The sequence below is a fragment of the Orcinus orca genome, chromosome 4, assembly GCF_937001465.1.
Source record: "Orcinus orca chromosome 4, mOrcOrc1.1, whole genome shotgun sequence".
Taxonomy (NCBI): domain Eukaryota; kingdom Metazoa; phylum Chordata; class Mammalia; order Artiodactyla; family Delphinidae; genus Orcinus; species Orcinus orca.
In genome coordinates this window covers 35,182,744-35,201,600 of record NC_064562.1, presented here as the reverse complement: position 1 = coordinate 35,201,600, position 18,857 = coordinate 35,182,744, and the positions used below count along the sequence as shown (strand labels likewise).

General features: G+C 40.0%; 1 pseudogene; it reads right to left on the bottom strand.

Moving 5' to 3' along the window:
* The window catches only part of LOC125964292 (uncharacterized), a 29,042-nt pseudogene extending 12,768 nt beyond the window's left edge, over window positions 1–16,274 (bottom strand).
* Window positions 16,275–18,857: the final 2,583 nt, after the last annotated feature.

The following is an 18,857-nucleotide window of genomic DNA, read 5'->3' as shown; positions in this document are numbered from 1 at the left end:
ATGCGTTTATTACTGTGGACCCAGAAATGTCATCTTCAGAAATTTCTCCTATAAAAATACTGGCATATATGCACATAAATATATGTACAAGAATGTTTGGCAAAGAAGTGTTTTCATTGTGAAAAACTAGAAGTGACTTAAAGGTCCATTAGTGGGGAAATTAACTGACTGCATTGTCAAATTCATATAATGATGTATCAATAATATGCAACTCTGGATAGGTATAGCTATATCTACTGACATGGAAACTCTTCTAAGACATATTGCTGTAGGAAAAGTCACAGGGAAAATATGTAGTATAATCTTGTTTATTTAGAACATAAAAAAGCCAAAAACTCAACAAAGTCGAGAGCATGGAAAATTGTCTTGATGCATACAAGCCCAAGTCTTCATAGATATTTCTGCTGATGGGAGGAGTCAGGGTTGGCAGAATGAATGATGAAGGAGTTTGATGTTACTCTTCTGTGACATTGACCTTTTTATTCATGTACTACTGCATAATTAACTAAAAGGAAGAAAATTCTAGAAAATTACTACATTTACAATGACAACAAACATAGAGATGACTTAGGAATAAACCCACCAGGAACTGTGCAGGACTTGTGGAAAGAGAGCTATTAAATTTTATTGAGATATATAAAAGAAAGCCCAAATAAATGGAGGATGTACCGTATTCTTGACTTGGATGATTCAATATATGTGTATAGATTTTAGTGTAAATCTAGTCAAAACCCATGGGAAATTAAACTTGACAAAATGATCCTAAAGTTCTTCTGCAAGAATACGAATCATAGGCAAGAATAGCTTAGGAAATCTTGAAAAGAATAATGAACATGTGCCTGGGCAGCCAGATATTAAAGAGAATTCTAAAATTTAAGTGATGGAAATAATGAGTACTTGGCCCATGATTAGACAAGAGGACCCATTTAACGGAATGGAAAGCCAGAAATTAGTTGGCTATCCACTACAATCTCTTGGTCATTGATTGGCATTTATCTACTGGAGACTCACAGTTAGCCTGCCGAGCCATTTATGATTACCCACAATGGGCCATAGCCAGCCTTGACTGGTATCTGCCCTTCCTACCACAATTTGTATCAATTCAGTGTTTGGTACTCTATTACATATGGCAGGCAAAGGATGACCATTTCATTGGGTTTACCTGCCAAGGTGATTTTAGGGGCAAATGTCTTGTTACTGTAGTCTCCTTGAGGAGGGTGCTGTGGGTGCCTGCCTGGGCACATATTGGTGTAGAGAGGGACTGAGGAGGGTCATTTTTGAAATAAAATTTGAACCTCTGCTGTATAACATTTAAGATAAAGGATTTGGGGTTTTTAATTTATTTTATTTTTTTTTATTGAAGTATAGTTGATTTATATTATATTAGCTTCAGGTGTACAACATAGTCATTCAATATTATTATAGATTATACTCCATTTAAAGTTATTACAGAGTAGTTTGTGTCTCTTAATTGCCTTCCACTACCTCATCCCTCCTCCCTTCCCTCTCTCCACAGGTAGCCACTAGTTTGCTCTCTTCATCTGTGAGCCTACGTCTTTTCTGTTATATACATTCATTTGTTTTCTTTTTTAGATTCCACGTGTAAGTGATAACACAGAATACTTGTCTTTCTCTATCTGACTTATTTCACTAAGGATAATACTCTCTAGTTCCATCCACATTGTTTCAAATAACAGAATTTCATTATTTTTTATGGCTGAGTAGTATTCCGTTGTGTGTGTGTGTATATATATATATATATATATATATATATATATATATATACACCATGTCTTTATTCACTTATCTATTGATGGACACTTGGGTTGCTTCCATATCTTGGCTATTTAAATAACGCTGCAATGAACATTGAGGTGCATATATCTTTTCAAATTAGTGTTCTAGTTTTCTTCAGGTAAATACCCAGAAGTGGAATTGCTGGATCATAAGGTAGTTCTATTTCCAGTTTTTTTGAGGAACCCTCATATTGTTTTCCATAGTGGCTGCACCAATTGACATTCCCACCAACAGTGTTTGAGGGTTTCTCTTTTTCTACATCCTCGTCAACACTTGTTATTTGTTGTCTTTTTGATAATAGCCTTTCTGACAGATGTGAGGTGATAGCTCATTGTGGTTTTTATTTTCATTTCCCTGATGATTAGTGATGTTGAGCATCTTTTCACGTGGCTGTTGGCCACCTGTGTCTCTTCTTTGGCGAAATGTCTATTCAGGTCCTCTGTCCATTTTTTTAATCAGATTGTTTGTTTTTTGCTATTTACTTGTATGAGTTCTTTACATATTTTGGATATTAACCCCTTATTAGACATATCATTTGCAAATATCCTCTCCCATTCAGTAGGTTGCCTTTTTGTTTTGTTGATGGCTTCCTTTGCTGTGCAAAGTCTTCTTAGTTTGATGTAGTGCCTTTTGTTTATTTTTGCTTTTGTTTCCCTTACCTGAGGAGACAGCTTCAAAAACATATTGCTAAGATAAATGTCAAAGAGCATACTGCCTATGTTTCCTTCTAAAAGTTTTATGGTTTCAGGTTTTACATTTAAGTCATAAATGCATTTAGAGTTCACTTTTGCACGTGGTATTAGAAAATGGTCTAGTATCATTCTTTTACTTGTAGCTGTCCAGTTTTCCTAATGCCATTTAAAGAGACTGTCTTTTCCCCATTACCTATTCTCTTATAAATACACCAGTCATTGGATTTAGGGCCCACCTAATTCAACACGACCTCATCGTAACTTGGTTCCATCTGCAAAAACCCTATTTCCAATAAGGTCTTATTCACAGGTATCAGAGGTTGGGACTTGAACATATCTTTTGGGGAGACACATTCAAACCACTATAGGAAGGAATCAGTTACTGGAGCCAGGGGAGAGAGAGAGAGAGATGGGGGTGGATAGCTCTGTAGAGGCCTCCCTTCAGAAGCTGATGACCCTATGAAGATGGAGCCAGGGAATAGATGCCCCGCTCTCACTTTCTCCCTCTCATCTCCTACTCTGCCTCCTATTGGCTAAGCTCACTGGGAGTCCAGAGAGCAAGGGAGCCTCAGGATGTGATCCGTACAACGAGAGACTTGAAGGCACAGAGCAAGGTGGACAAATGTAGAGACAGGATTGGGGGCATAAGTGTTGGATTGATTGAAGCCCTCCCACTCCTTTTTTATCCCATCACTCCCCCTATTGTCCTAAAAGTTTTATTCTCCACACCTATTCTTTTAGTGGCCACCTTCCTTTTATAAACGCAAATGATGGCCGGTGAAATATTAAATATAGGTAACCAAAAATATATATCCATGTTCAAAAGAACAGCTTCTTCTCTGTGGAACAAATGAAGATGGTAATTGAAGCCAAAGCCCTAGGCTTGTTGGGCATTGGTTCTGGGATGGTCTGGAAGCAGGAAGTAGTGGCTAGGAGCTCAGCTTCTGCAGATAAAGAGGACTGTTGATCTAGGCAGCCTGGGGACTCAGAGCCAGGTGGCTAAAAAGGGAGCCAGGCTTCCTGTGGGCTTTGAAGTTGGGAATATGATATCTCAGTGTCCCCATGGGATAGGAGCCTTGAAATGCCATTACAATCCTGGAAGAGATTCAGCTGATCAATGTTACTGTCTGCATAGAGAAATTCAGGAAAATATGTCAACTAATTATTAGATGACCTCTCTGAACTGTACAAGATTGACATAAAAACTCAGAAGCATTCGTATATACCAGTAAGAAACAATGAGAAATTGTAAGAGAAGATAACTAACCTTTTAACAAAATATATCTAATAAAATATATTCAAGAAAATTTCTGAGAAAAGTTCAAATTGGTATTGAGTGATACAAGTTGAACAAGTACCACTTAGGATATAGTCAAAATGCAGCTTTAATTTTGTCTCTTATCTTCCCCTTAAAAGAGGAAGAGGAGATTGTCCCCACACCTGAATTGCAGCTTGCACTATCGTTTCTGGTGACTCTTGGGTAACCAGGTCTCATGTTCCCTTTAAGTTGCACACACAGTCTTATTTCAGTAAATAGAACACCCGGTCTCCCATCATAGACAAAACTCAAAATGTAATTTAGTGTTAAATCTCTCCATGCACTCTAGCTGAGGTCTGTTCACTCTTTCTTTTTCAATATTGTAAAGATGTTAATGCTCCCCTAAATTGACCTGTAGATTCTTTGCAATCCCAATATAAGTCCCAGTGGGGCTTATCGGTGGAATTTGACAAGCTGATTCTAAAGTGCATATAAACATGAAGAGCACCAAGAATGAAGAGGCACTTTTGCAGAACAAGGTCAGGGGCCTTGAGCTACCAGGAAAGAAGACATAATTAAAGCATAATAATTAAGATAGCATATCTCTGGTATAGGAATGGACAAATCAATTCATGGAGCCCAGAAACAGATTCACACGTATGACACTTACTTATTTCACCAGTGGCACTGCAGAGCCACAGGGCAAGGTGGTCTTTTTTCATTAAATGGTTCTGGGACAATTGGAAATTTATAGAGAAAAAATGAAATTGAATCCCCCAAAAGCAGTTGTACTAGATAATGCTGAAATTGAATCCCTAAAAGTAGTTGTTTGTGTTGATACAAGGATGCATACATTTTTGAAGCCTATTGATAGATGCTACAGCACACAGCTCATCCTTAGAGTTAAAAGATCCATAATTCAGACTGTAGCTGCGAGAACAGGTCCAAGAATTGTATAGCATCCTCTGCTCCTCGGAAGAGACCATTGGACTATATAGTTAACTCCTTATCCTGGGAGATTAGTTCTCAGTTGTCCTCAGGAAGGAAACTGTCATTACTGAAAGTGGGGTCTAGTTGCTCGCCGCTCAAAAGCCAATACTTGAGAGGCAAGGGTGGCGGAAAGGAAATTTTGCTTTATTTTGGAGGCCGGCAACGAGGGGAGAGGGCAGACTCATGTCCACAAGCCGACTCCCTCACCGACAGCGGGCAAGAGCTTTTAAAGGGGGAGTTTTGAGGTGTATAGTTGGAAGGAGGGTGCTACAAGTAGAAACAGCACAATGAACTCTGACAGTCACCTTGAAATTGGTCATGCAGTGGTCTGATCAGTGTCATCTTGATTGCTTTAAGTACAGTTAATCTTCAGTTCCAGGGTTGGTTTGTTCCCATTTCTTTGAGGCCAGTTCTTGGAATTGTGGAGCTTATGTCATGGCTACAGTCTGGTCAGCATGTAGTTAACTTCTTCCACCTGGTGAGGATTTCAGTCTCTACAAACAGCTGGAAGGATGTGGCTCAGAATATTACCTACAGTCCTTGAGGAGGAACTAAAGGTCCTTGACTTTGCTTAATGACTAAACTATTATTATTTTGTCCTCTTTGACTGCTTTCCTTTGCTTCTGCATTCTCTCACTTCTCTGATTAAATTTATTCTTTGACTAAAGTTTTTCCACAGGCAAAAGGCAGGTGGAGGACATGGCGGGAAGGACTATAGGGTCCTGCTCCATTTCTCTATGAGGTCACATCTTACTTTTATTCTTCCTGGAATCTCCAAGTATCTGATCAGAACCCCTAGGGGACATTGAAACAGACTTCCCTGGGGAGTGCTTTTGAATTTCTGACACTGCCCAGGCTTAAAACAAATGTCCTTTTCTCCTTTTCGTATTTAATTTTAGCCTGTCGTGAGTTCTTAGGTGAACCTTGAAAACTTTTCAGGGCCTTAGGGTATGGCCTAATATTTCAGTGGCATAAACGTGGCTAGTTTAAAAAAAGAGCATTTCATAAATTGACATAACAGGCCTTAGGCTCCCATTTGTGCCCTTTACATGCATGCCAGGCCATCCTCTCCTGCTTATGGAGCATTTTTGTGTATGCCTCCTGCCTGTTAGTTAGAGTCCAAAGTGCTAAAGACAGGGATCATGGCTTATTCGAGGGGCACCTACACTGTTATTGTTATCAAATTATCGTAATCATGGCTGACATTTATGCTTCTATGTGCCAAGCCCTATGATAGGTACTTTGTATCATCAAATGTATTCCCAAGACACCACCATTATGTGGGTAACTGTTAGAATCCCTATTTTGCAGTGGTAGACGTTGAGGCACAGGATGTAAAGTGATATGCTGGAGATCGCACAGCCAGTCAGGAGCAGAGCTAGGGGACACCCCCATGGGAATCCTGTTCTAAAGTCTTGGCTACTCACTACGGGATAAAGTTTTTTATTATATGCAGCAGAAACTGATTAAGAGAAGTTTTGAAGTTCTATGGCAACAGAAACTGACCCTGGCTCACTTAAGTAGATGAAAATTCTTGGAAGCATATTGGATAGTTCAACAAATTGATCCAAAGTCTAGGAAACAATAGTGTAGGACAGTGGGCAGAAACCCAGACAAGCTGGGTCACGTTGCAGAAGTGGTCTGAGAATCTGCTGCTCTGGGTGCCGTGCCAAGGCTGCATTTTAAACTGTCCCCTCGTTCTTGCTTCACTAGCTCAAAAGTTTGTTTTCTTGTGAAAACTTCCATTTAGCCAAGTCTCAGACACCTGTGTGTGTTCCATCTGCCAAGGGTGAGGAGAGGGAGCATGTGGCCTCCTTTGGCTTCTGCAGTGCGAGGTAGAACTTGGCTTCCCATCCAAACCCACAAGCTGAAGGCTTCCCCGCGGGGGGAAGGGGGCTTAGATGTTGTGCAGCCAAAAAATGATGAACAGTCACGACAGCCCTCCTGTCTGCTAGAGCATATTCATCCTGTGGTGCCAGTCCTGCACACCCAGAGGGGCCCACTGGGCACTAGCGTGCCATGCCTGGTTCTGTGCCATTGCCAGATTGTGCCCGCATGTTTCTAAGATTTCTCTAAGAGTTTCCTGAATGTTTAGAATCATAATTAGATGTCCTGCTAGAACCTCATACTTTAATTGCATTCATTTGCTTTTCTTTTCAAACTTGCGTGGTTCTCTAAACATCAGCAGCGTTGTCCTTTTACCCAGTTCTCTCTTTCCCATTCCTTTGGACCCCAACACCAGATATTTACCAAACCTTAACACATCTGTATTTTCTAATGTCTGGAATTGTCCCTCTCTTTTTGTTTTCACGCTTCTTATATGTTTGTACCTTTATACCTAACTGGATTTCATATCTCCAGTCTTCCCTCTTCCAATCTGCTACTGAATTAAGTTCCTCTGAAGTACAGCTCAGGCCATATTGCTCTCTTGCTCCCTACTCTTCATGGTTCCTGAACTTGAGTTCAGAGCATCATGTGATATGGCCCCAGACCACATCCCCAACCTAGCTCCTCACTTACCACCTTCATCCACACTCCCTCAGCCAATCTGGGCGTGAATATTCTAGAATATTCTGTCTGTTGCCTGCTTACAATGTGTAGGATGATTGATTGGCTTCAACTATATATTTTATCACAAAATTCCTATGTGATAGGTTTTATTCTTTCCATTTTACAGAGCCTTTCCCTAGGTCGCTCTGTAGTAAGTGATGGAGCTGAGCTTCAAGCCGAGTCTTTCCAGCTCCGAGGCCATTGTTCTTTCCAGGACAGTCTCCAACTCTTTGCACTTGCGTTTTCAGTTCTGTGTGGAATCCCCTTTCCCTTTATTTCTATGTGACTGAAATTTCTCCATCTTTCACGACAACTCAGATGCCACCTTCTCAGTGAAACATTCTTGAATCACTGTAGCTCTGAGTAACCACTGGTTCCCCATGGGTTTTATCTCTTTTATAGGTCAACACTTTGCATTATGGTCCTTCATATACAGGTCATGTGAGGGGTCATATGTGACTTCCTGCTTCTTCCCTTACATTGTCAGGTATTAGCACTGATGAACAGAATGCTTCCTGATCCAAAGAACACGAAATGTAAAAACAGTGGTCTTAAAGGATCTGTGTTATCAGTAGTCACCAAGTAAGGACACCTGTTCTCTGTTAGCTATTCACAACTACCTTTCACTGTCTGCCACCAAGAAGTAATTAAAGTTGAAGTGTATATTTAGACGAGATAAGATAAAATAGAATTTCTCTCCCTTGTTGTTGTAGGAGGAGTTGGATGGCCAACTGGGGTTGGGGTTGGGAGTGGGTAGGCAGGTCTGGGGCCCCAGGAAGAGTCTGGCATGTGATTTTGATCTAGGCAGGCTGCACATTGATCCTGAGGAAAACAGAGGCCACGAGGTCAACCAAGGAAGGAAACTGAAACACAAGGCATCGTTGGGGATCAAAGGAAGGGCCAGGGATCCCCCTGCCCCTGCCTGGGCCCCAAGGTGTTCCAGTCCAGGGGAGCAGGTGGGGTATCGATGGCAGAATGTCTCACTAGTTGAGTGGAGTGGGATACTGAACCCCTCCTTATTTTTTCCCCAAGGCCAGAATGGCTCCCAGAGAGTGGGTGGGTACAGGGGAGAAGCAAATAGACATGCTTGGCTGGGGTGAGTGGCCTGTGGTGTGTGGGCTGAGAAGCTGACGACAGGATTACTTTTATTTTATCTTTTAACATCTTTATTGGAGTATAATTGCTTTACAATGGTGTGTTAGTTTCTGCTTTATAACACAGTGAATCAATTATACATATACATATGTTCCCATATCTCTTCCCTCTTGTGTCTCCCTCCCTCCCACCCTCCCTATCCCACCACTCTAGGTGGTCACAAAACACTGAGCTGATCTCCCTGTGCTATGCGGCTGCTTCCCACTAGCTATCTATTTTACGTTTGGTGGTGTATATATGTCCAGGCCACTCTCTCACTTTGTCACAGCTTACCCTTCGCCCCCTGTTTAACAATTGGTTATGGTTCACTGAAGCCCTGTGGCCTTGGGAGTTAGCTCACAGCTCTGTGTTTTGCCTTAGTTAAATGGAGCCTGATGAAGCAGAAATGCATTTTCTATTATAGGATGTAGAGACCTGGTGGAATGGAAATTCAGTTCCTGCTAAGTGTTAAAATGCTAAGTTCTCCAAATTAACTACCATGTCAGTTTCAGAGTTCCAATTTTAATGATTAAGGGGACCTGCTAATTGGTATTTGGCTTCTAAATAGAGGAGGGATTTTGTATTCCTACTAGATGGTTTTCAGCAACATTCACAAGTGATGTCGGTCGATTAAATTATTCTATCTGGAAGAAATGTAGCTTTTATTTAGCTTAGGAATTTTGAACAGGGAGGCATCCTCCAAAGTCCACCTGAGGGACCACAATAGCTGGGACTGCTGTTTCCAAGTATTTGCATGTTGTGGATGGACCACAAAACTACTTATCCCCCTGATGGCACTAGAGCTTTCAAAAAGTCTTTAGTCCTCTCATTCAAGGACTTTGGGATGACTTTGGTGGTCAGTCTCCTTACTGAAATGATAGACCCCAGCAGGCCCTGTTGCACAGCACAGTGAATAATTGCTGTCACCTGTTACTTGGTCATGAGTCCCTGAGCCCAGAGATCCTGTTTATCTCCCACTGTCAAGGTATGCTTATCAGGAATCTGCTTTGCGCAGTGAGGTCTTCTCTCCTGCTTGGATAAGTTGTTAATTAAAATGGAAATAGAGCTGTCGAAAGTGAATTATTGAGTTCCATGGTTATCTTTGGACTCTCTACCTATCCTAGATGTCATTATCACAGGGGAGGGAGGGGTCCTACTGTGGGCATTCTCCAGAGACCATTCACTACCTGGCAGAGGAGGAGGTGGTATTTGCAGATAACGCAATCCTGAATCTTAAATAGGACAGGCTTGAAGGAAAATTACCTTCCTGGTTTCCGTGAGGCATCTGATTTGAGGTAAAGCCTCAGGCACGCAGGCGTAACGAATTTACTAAGAGCTCATAAGGTTTCTGACAAGTTGCAGCTTTTAAAACCCTTAGTGCCAGTGTACATATATTTCTTCACAATGTGCAGTTGGGCTGTTTATCCTGAAATCTAAGTGATTTTAGTTTGATTTAGTAATTCAATTTAATGCCTGCATGATTCATTTTCTCAAAAGAAAATTCATTTTAGTTGTTTAGATCTGTAGCTTGCTTTCATCTTCATTTTCTGTTCTTATATGTTTTTTTGTTCTATCCACTGTAAATTTTCATTTTTCCACAGCCTGTATTTTCTTGTTTTCTTTAGCTCCTTATGATCAGTGTGTAAAGACTAGTGAAGCTTTTCATTTTCTTTTTCAGATATTGTACACATTTGCTTCATATGTTCACAGGTTCTTTTCTTGGTTCAGTTGTACTATCGTTTACATTTGCTCAGTGACTTACTTCTACTTATGCCCTGAATTGTAGTTATTCAGGATCCAATTTACTTCTTTCTTCTTCTTGAATGCTTTGATTCTCAAAGCTTTTACTTGCTGTTGCAGCCCTATCTACTATTGCTTGTAAAAGAAGCCTTTTTTTTCTTTTCCATTGTAGCTTATTAGAAGATATTGAATATAGCTCCCTGTGTTATACAGTAAATCCTTGTTTATCTATTTTATATATAGTAGTGTGTATCTGTTAATCCCAAACTCCTAATTTATCCTTCCCTACCTTCCCCTTTGGTAACCATATGTTTGTTTTCTATGTCTGTGAGTCTGTTTCTGTTTTGTAAATAAGTTCATTGGCACTATCTTTAATTTTTATTTATTTTCAAAAAAAATTTAAAATTGAGTTATAGTTGCTTTACAATATTGTGTTAGTTTCTGCTGTACAGCAAAGTGAATCACTGTACGTATACATATATCCTCTCTTTTTTGATTTCCTTCCCATTTAGGTCACCACAGAGCACTGAGGAGAGTTCCCTGTGCTATATATACCAGGTTCTCATTAGTTATCTATTTTATACAAAGTAGTGTGTATATGTCAATCCCAATCTCCCAGTTCATCCCAGCCCACCCTCTCCTTGGTGTCCATATGTTTGTTCTCTATGTCTGTGTCTCTATTTCTGCTTTGCAAATAGGTTCATCTGTACCATTTTTCTAGATTCCACATACATGTGTTAATATATGATATTTGTTTTTCTCTTTCTGACTTACTTCACTCTGTATGACAGACTCTAGGTCCACCCACATCTCTACAAATGACCCAATTTCATTCCTTTTTAAGGCTGAGTAATATTCCATTGTATATATGTACCACAACTTCTTCATCCATTCATCTGTCGATGGACATATAAGTTGCTTCCATGTCCTGGCTATTGTAAATAGTGCTGCAATGAAAATTGGGGTACATGTGTCTTTTTGAATTATGGTTTTCTCAGAGTATATGCCCAATAGCGGGATTGCTGGGTCATATGGTAATACCATTTTTAGTTTTTTAAGGAACCTCCATACTGTTCTCTATAGTGGCTGTATCAATTTACATTCCCATCATCAGTGCAAGAGGGTTTGCTTTTCTCCACACCCTCTCCAGCATTTATTGTTTGTAGATTTTTTGATGATGGCCATTCTGACCAGTATGAGGTGATACCTGACTGTAGTTTTGATTTGCATTTCTGTAATAACTAGTGATGTTGACCATCTTTTCATGTGCCTCTTGGCCATCTGTACGTCTTCTTTGGAGAAATGTCTGTTTAGGTCTTCTGCCCATTTTTGGATTGGGTTGTTTGTCTTTTTGATATAGAGCTCCATTAGCTCGTTGTATATTTTGGAGATTAATCCCTTGTCAGTTGCTTCATTTGAAAATATTTTCTCCCATTCTGAGGGTTATCATTTCATCTTGTTTATGGTTTCCTTTGTTGTGCAAAAGCCTTTAAGTTTAATAGGGTCCCATTTGTTTATTTTTACTTTTATTTTCATTACTCTAGGAGGTGGGTCAAAAAAGAAAAGATCTTGCTGTGGTTTATATCAAAGAGTGTTCTTCCTATGTTTTCCTCTAAGAGTTTTATAGTGTCCGGGCTTACATTTAGGTCTTTAATCCATTTTGAGTTTATTTTTGTGTATGGTGTTAGGGAGTGTTCTAATTTCATTCTTTTACATGTAGCTGTCCAGTTTTCCCAGCAGTGCTTATTGAAGAGACTGTCTTTTCTCCATTGTATATTCTATTTCCTTTGTCATAGATTAGGTGACTGTAGGTGCATGGGTTTATCTCCGGGCTTTCTATCCTATTCCATTGATCTATATTTCTGTTTTTGCACCAGTACCATACTGTCTTCATTACTGTAGCTTTGTAGTATAGTCTGAAATCAGGGAGCCTGATTCCTCCAGCTTCATTTTTCTTTCTCAAGATTGCTTTGGCTATTCAGGGTCTTTTGTGTTTCCATACAAATTGTAAAAATTTTTTTTCTAATTCTGTGAAAAAAGCCATTGGTAATTTGATAGGGATTGCATTGAATCTGTAGATCACTTTGGGTAGTATAGTCATTTTCACAATATTGATTCTTCCAGTACAAGATCATGATATATCTCTCCATCTGTTTGCATCCTCTTTGATTTCTTTCATTAGTATCTTATAGTTTCTATGTACAGATCTTTTGCCTCCTTAGGTACGTTTATTCCTAGATATTCTATTCTTTTTGTTGCAATGGTAAATGAGATTGTTTCCTTAATTTCTCTTTCTGATTTTTTGTTGTTTTTGTATAGGAATGCAAGAGATTTCTGTGCATTAAGTTTGTATCCTGCAACTTTACCACATTCATTGATTAGTTCTTGTAGTTTTCTGGTGTCATCTTTAGGACTTTCTATGTATAGTATCATGTCATCTGCAAAGAGTGACAGTTTTACTTCTTCTTTTCCAATTTGGGTTCGTTTTATTTCTTTTTCTTCTCTGATTGTCATGGCTAGGACTTCCAAAACTATGTTGAACAATAGTGGTGAGAGTGGACATCCTTGTCTTGTTCCTGATTTTAGAGGAAATGCTTTCAGTTTTTCACCACTGAAAATGACATTTGCTGTGGGTTTTGTTGTATCTGGCCTTTATTATGTTGAGGTAGGTTCCCTCTATGCCCGCTTTCTGGAGAGTCTTTATAATAAAAGGGTGTTGAATTTTGTCAGAAGCTTTTCCTGCATCTATTGAGATGATCATATGGTTTTTATTCTTCAGTTTGTTAATATGGTGTATCACATTGATTGATTTGCATATATTGAAGAATCCTTGCAACCCTGGGATAAATCCCACTTGATCATGGTGTATGATACTTTTAATGTGTTGTTGGATTTTGTTTGCTAGTATTTTGTTGAGGATTTTTGCATCTATATTCATCAGTGATATTGGTCTGTAATTTTCTTTTCTTGTAGTATCTTTGTCTGGTTTTGGTATCAGGGTGATGGTGGCCTCATAGAATGAGCTTGGGAGTGTTCTTCCCTCTGCAATTTTTTAGAAGATTTTGAGAAGGATGGGTGTTAACTCTTATGTAAATGTTTGATAGTATTCACCTGTGAAGCCATCTGGTCCTGGAGTTTTGTTTGTTGGAAAATTTAAAATCACGATTTCAATTTCATTACTTGTGATTGGTCTGTTTATATTTTCTATTTCTTCCTGGCTCAGTCTTGGAAGGTTATACCTTTCTAAGAATTTGTCCATTTTTTCCAGTTTGCCCATTTTATCCACATAGAGTTGCTTGTAGTAATCTCTTATGATGCTTCGTATTTCTGCAGTGTCCATTGTAGCTTCTCCTTTTTCATTTCTAATTTTATTGATTTGAGTCCTCTCCCTCTTTTTCATGATGAGTCTGACTAAAGGTTTATCAATTTTGTTTATCTTCTCAGAGAACCAGATTTTAGTTTTATTGATCTTTGCTATTGTTTTCTTTGTTTCTATTTCATTTATTTCTGCTCTGATCATTATGATTTCTTTCCTTCTGCTAACTTTGGGTTTTGTTTGTTCTTCTTTCTGTAGTTCCTTTAGGTGTAAGGTTAGATTGTTTATTTGAGATTTTTCTTGTTTCTTGAGGTAGGATTTTATTGCTATAAATTTCCCTCTTAGAACTGCTTTTGCTGCATCCCATAGGTTTTGGATCGTCGTGTTTCCATTGTCATTTGTCTCTAGGTATTTTTTGATTTCCTCTTCGATTTCTTCAGTGATTTCTTGGTTATTTAGTAGCGTACTGTTTAGCCTTCATGTGTTTGTGTTTTTTACAGTTATTTTTTCCTGTAATTGATTTCTAATCTCATAGCATTGTGGTCAGAAAAGAAGTTTGATATGATTTCAATTTTCTTAAATTTACTAGGCTTCATTTGTGACCCAAGGTGTGATCTATCCTGAAGAATGTTCCATGTGCACTTGGGAAGAAAGTCTATTCTGCTGCTTTCAGATGGAATGTCCTGTAAATATCAATTAAGTCTATCTGGTCTATTGTGTCATTTAAAGCTTGTGTTTCCTTGTTTATTTTCTGTCTGGATGATCTGTCCATTGGTGTAAGTAGGGTGTTAACGTCTCCCACTATTATTGTGTTACTGTTGATTTCCCCTTTAATGGCTGTTAGCAGTTGCCTTATGTATTGAGGTGCTTCTATATTGGGTGCATAAATATTTATAATTGTTATATTTTCTTCTTGGATTGATCCCTTGATCATTATGTGGTATCCTTCCTTGTCTCTTGTGACAGTCTTTATTTTAGAGTCTATTTTATCTGATATGAGTATTGCTACTCCAGCTTTCTTTTGATTTCCATTTGCATGGAATATCTTTTTCCATCCCCTCACCTTCAGTTTGCAGGTGTCCCTAGGTCTGAAGTGGGTCTCTTGTAGGCATTATATATACAGGTCTTGTTTTTGTATCCTTGCAGCCAGTCTGTGTCTTTTGGTTGGAGCATTTAATCCATTCACATTTAAGGTAATTATTGATATGTATGTTCCTATGACCATTTTCTTTATTGCTTTGGGTTTGTTTTTGTAGGTCTTTTTCTTCTCTTGTGTTTCTTGCCTAGAGAACTTCCTTTAGCATTTGTTGTAAAGCTGGTCTGGTGGTGCTGAACTCTCTTAGCCTTTGCTTGCCTGTAAAGCTTTTGATTTCTCCATTGGATCTGAATTAGAGCCTTGCTGGGTAGAGTATTCTCGGTTGTAGGTTTTTCCCTTTCATCACTTTAATGTATCTTGTCACTGCCTTCTGGCCTGCAGAGTTTCTGCTGCAAAAGCTGCTGCTAACCTTATGGAGATTCCCCTGTATGTTATTTTTTTGCTTTTCCCTTGCTGCTTTTAATATTTTTTCTTTGAACTTCATTTTTGTTAGTTTGATTAATATGTGACTTGACATGTTTCTCCTTGGGTTTATCCTGTATGGGACTCTCTGGGCTTCCTGGACTTGGGTGGCTATTTCCTTTCCCATGTTAGGGAAGTTTTCGACTATAATCTCTTCAAATATTTTCTTAGGCCCTTTCTCTTTCTCTTCTTCTTCTGGGACCCCTATAATTCAAATGTTGGTGCACTTAATGTTGTCCCAGAAGTCTCTTAGACTGTCCTCATTTCTTTTCATTCTTTTTTTTTAATTCTGCTCCTTGGCAGTTATTTCCACCATTCTCTCTTCTTCTTTCTTCTGCCTCAATTATTCTGGTGTTGATTCCTTCTGGTGTATTTTAAATTTCAGTTATTGTGCTGTTCATCACTGTTTGTTTGTTCTTTAGCTCTTCTAGGTCTTTGTTAAACAATTCTTGTATTTTCTCAATACATGCCTCTATTCTTTTTTTGAGATTTTGGATCATCTTTACCTTGCTTTTGAACCTTGCTTGTTCAATTGTAACATATTTTTTTGTTGTCTCTTTCTTTTTATGGGTGGTGCTGTGTTCCTTTCTTACTGGTTGTTTGGCCTGAAGTGTCCAGCACTGGAGTTTGCAGGCAGTTGGGTGGAACTGAGTTTTGGTGCTGAGATGAGGATCTCTGGGAGAGCTCACACCAATTAATATTCCCTGGGCCCTGAAGTTCTCTGTTAGTCCAGTGGCTTGGACTTAGTGCTCCCACCACAGGAGCTCAGGCCTGACCCCTGGCTTGGGAACAAAGATCTCACAATACATGCAACACAGCAAAAAAAAAAAGCCACAACAAAAAAGAGCAGAACAATAACAAGGAATAAAAAATAAAATAAAATTAGAAAAATGAAAACTATATTAGAAAAAATAAAACAAAAAAAATATCAAACAGAACCACAGCAGCAAAAAAATAAAATAATAAAATAAATAAAAAATAAAATTAAAAGATTAGAATAAAAAAATAAGCAAAAAGAAAATAAAAAATTCCCTGGTACCTCTGCTATCAGTGTTCTTACCCCCATGGTGAGCTACACCCTATTCCTGCCTCCCAAAAGGCCCTCCAAGACCTCTATGTAGGTCTCTGGGCCTGTTGTGTCAGCCCCATCTTTGCCATCTCACCCGCATCTGCTCCTGAAAGTGGTCCAGAGCACACATACCTGTGCAGGCCAGCTGGGGCACAGGCGTCCACAGGCATGCCTGCAGGGGCTAGCGCAGTTGGAGGAGGCCTTGGAGGGGGGCGGCACTCATCCCTCCTTAACCTTCATGGCCAGAGGAAGCCCTGTCAGGAGCAGCACTTGGACTGCAAGGACCCACAATGCCAGAGGTTGCTTTGGCAGAGGTGGGGCTCAGGGCCAGGACCCACGCTGTCAGAGGGGTCCCTGGGATGGAGGAACACTCAGGCCTGGGACCTGCACAGCCAGAGGGGGCCCTGGGGGGTATCTCAGGCCTGGGACCCATGCAGCTGGAGGGGGTTTTGGGTGGGGGCCCAGGCCTGGGACCCACACAGCTGGAAGTGGCTTGATGGAGGTGGGACTCAGGCCTGGGACCCACGTGGCTGGAGGGGGCCCCTGAGCTAGGGGCTCAGGCCCAGAATCTGCATGGCTGGAGGGGACCCTGGGGGCCCAGGCCTGGGAACCCAGCATGCTCACTGGGGCCCATGCAGGTTGGGGAGACCCTGGTTGCATTCCCCTCTGATCCCCAGATCCTCTGAAGGTCCCTCTCTGTCCCTGCCAACACCCTCTCGTGAGTGGGCCCCTCTGAGTGTGGGAACCTCTCTTCTCCCCAGCCCCCCTTCAGGGGTGCTGGTCCCATCCTGCCTCCACCCTTTCCCCACCTCCTTCCCTCCCATATCCTACCTGGTTGTGTGGGGATTCCTCCCATCCCTTTAGGTGTCTGAGGTCCCCCACCAGTGCCCAGTGTGTATTTTAGAATCCACGTATAAGTGATATCATATAATATTGGTTTTTCTCTGTCTGACTTACTTCACTTAGTATGATAATCTCTAGGTCCACCCATATTGCTGCAAATGGCATTATTTCATTCTTTTTTATGGCTGAATAATATTCCATTGTATGTACCACACATTCTTTATCCATTTGTCTGTTGATGGACACTAAGGTTGCTTCCATGTCTTGGCTGTTATAAATAGTGCTGCTATGAACATTGGGGTGTAGTATCTTTTCAAATTTGAGCTTTCATCTTTTCCAGATATATGCCCAGGAGTGGGATTCATGGATTACATGGCAACTCTATTTTTAGTTTTTTAAGGACCCTCCATACTGTTCTCCATAGTGGCTGCACCAACTTAACATTCCCACCAACAGTGTAGGAAGGTTCCCTTTTCTAAAGGAGCCTTTTTATAGTTGGATGCCATTTACTCATTTATTGATTCAACAAGTATTTATTAACCTCCTACTATGTGCTTCTACAGTACAATAATTTGTCAACGATGATTTGAACATATTTTTATAAGGCCATCAAGCTTGAAGAAGATAAAGTGCAATGCTTTTAGACTCTGCTGCCGAAAGTGTGGTCCCTGGAGTGGTAACATTGGCATCACCTAGGAATTTGTTAGAAATGCAGAGGCTCAGGCCCTGCCCATGATGTACTGAACCAGAATCTGCATTGAAACAGTATCCTCAGGTGATTTGCATACATCTTAAAGTTCAAGAAGAGTGTGCAGTGGTGTATAAAAACGTTAAGGATGCATTAGTACATTTTAATTATTTGCAAATTATTGATAACATGTACAAATACAGATTACAGACTGAGTTTTATTATCTCAGTGATGAAAAGAAGCTCTCTTTCAAAATCAGAGAGACATATTGCAGGGGCTTCGAGCCAAGCTCACTTTTTTGATTTGTTGGTAGTTTAACAAATCATTTTTGAAACATCTCTCTGTATGATGTAGGCAGGAATGAGACATAGATCCTGGTTTCAGGGAACCTACATTTTAGCAGGAGAGACAACCAATTACTCAATTATAAAAATTATTTTGGGGACATAAAAGGAATGAAGTTCTGATACATGCTACAGCGTTGATGAACCTTGAAACCTTGTGCTTAGTGAAAGAAGCCAGTCATAGAAAACCACATTTTATATGATTCCATTCATATGAAAAGTTCAGAACAGGGAAAATCTATAGAGACAGAAAGTAATTTAGTGTTAGCTTAGGGCTAGAGTAAGGGTATTTGGGAGGGGGGCCAGGGATGGATAGGGCAGTGATAGATAAAGGGTATGTTTCTTTTGGAGATGAGGAAAATGTTCTATAATTGGCTGTGGTGATGGTTGTCCATATCTATGAATATACTAAAAACCATTGAATTCTACCCTTTAAATGTGTGAATTTTATGGGTGTGAATTTTATGTTATGTGAATTATAATGATTAGAATGTTAACGATTATTTTGGGGAGGACCAAGAGAAAGAGTATTGGATGCTATGAGTGTGTATAGTGAGGGCTTTAGGCCTGGACACTAAAGGCTTCTTTGATTGGGTGTCCCTTCAGCGGAGCTTTGAGGAATGAGTGGAAATCACCTGGGCAAGGGCAGGGGGATTCAGAGCATTCCAGGTAGAGGGAACAGCATTGCCTGGGGACTATGGTAGGAAGACTCCACAACAAATGAAGACCTGAAAGCCTAGTGTGACGGAGCACAGGGGCCAAGGGGAGGAGAGTGTCATGGGTGAGGCTGGTGAGATGGTGGGGCCCAGGTCATGAGGGGTCTTCAGGATGTAAAGGTCTTTACGCTAAGACAATAGAAAATTACTGAAAAGCTTTA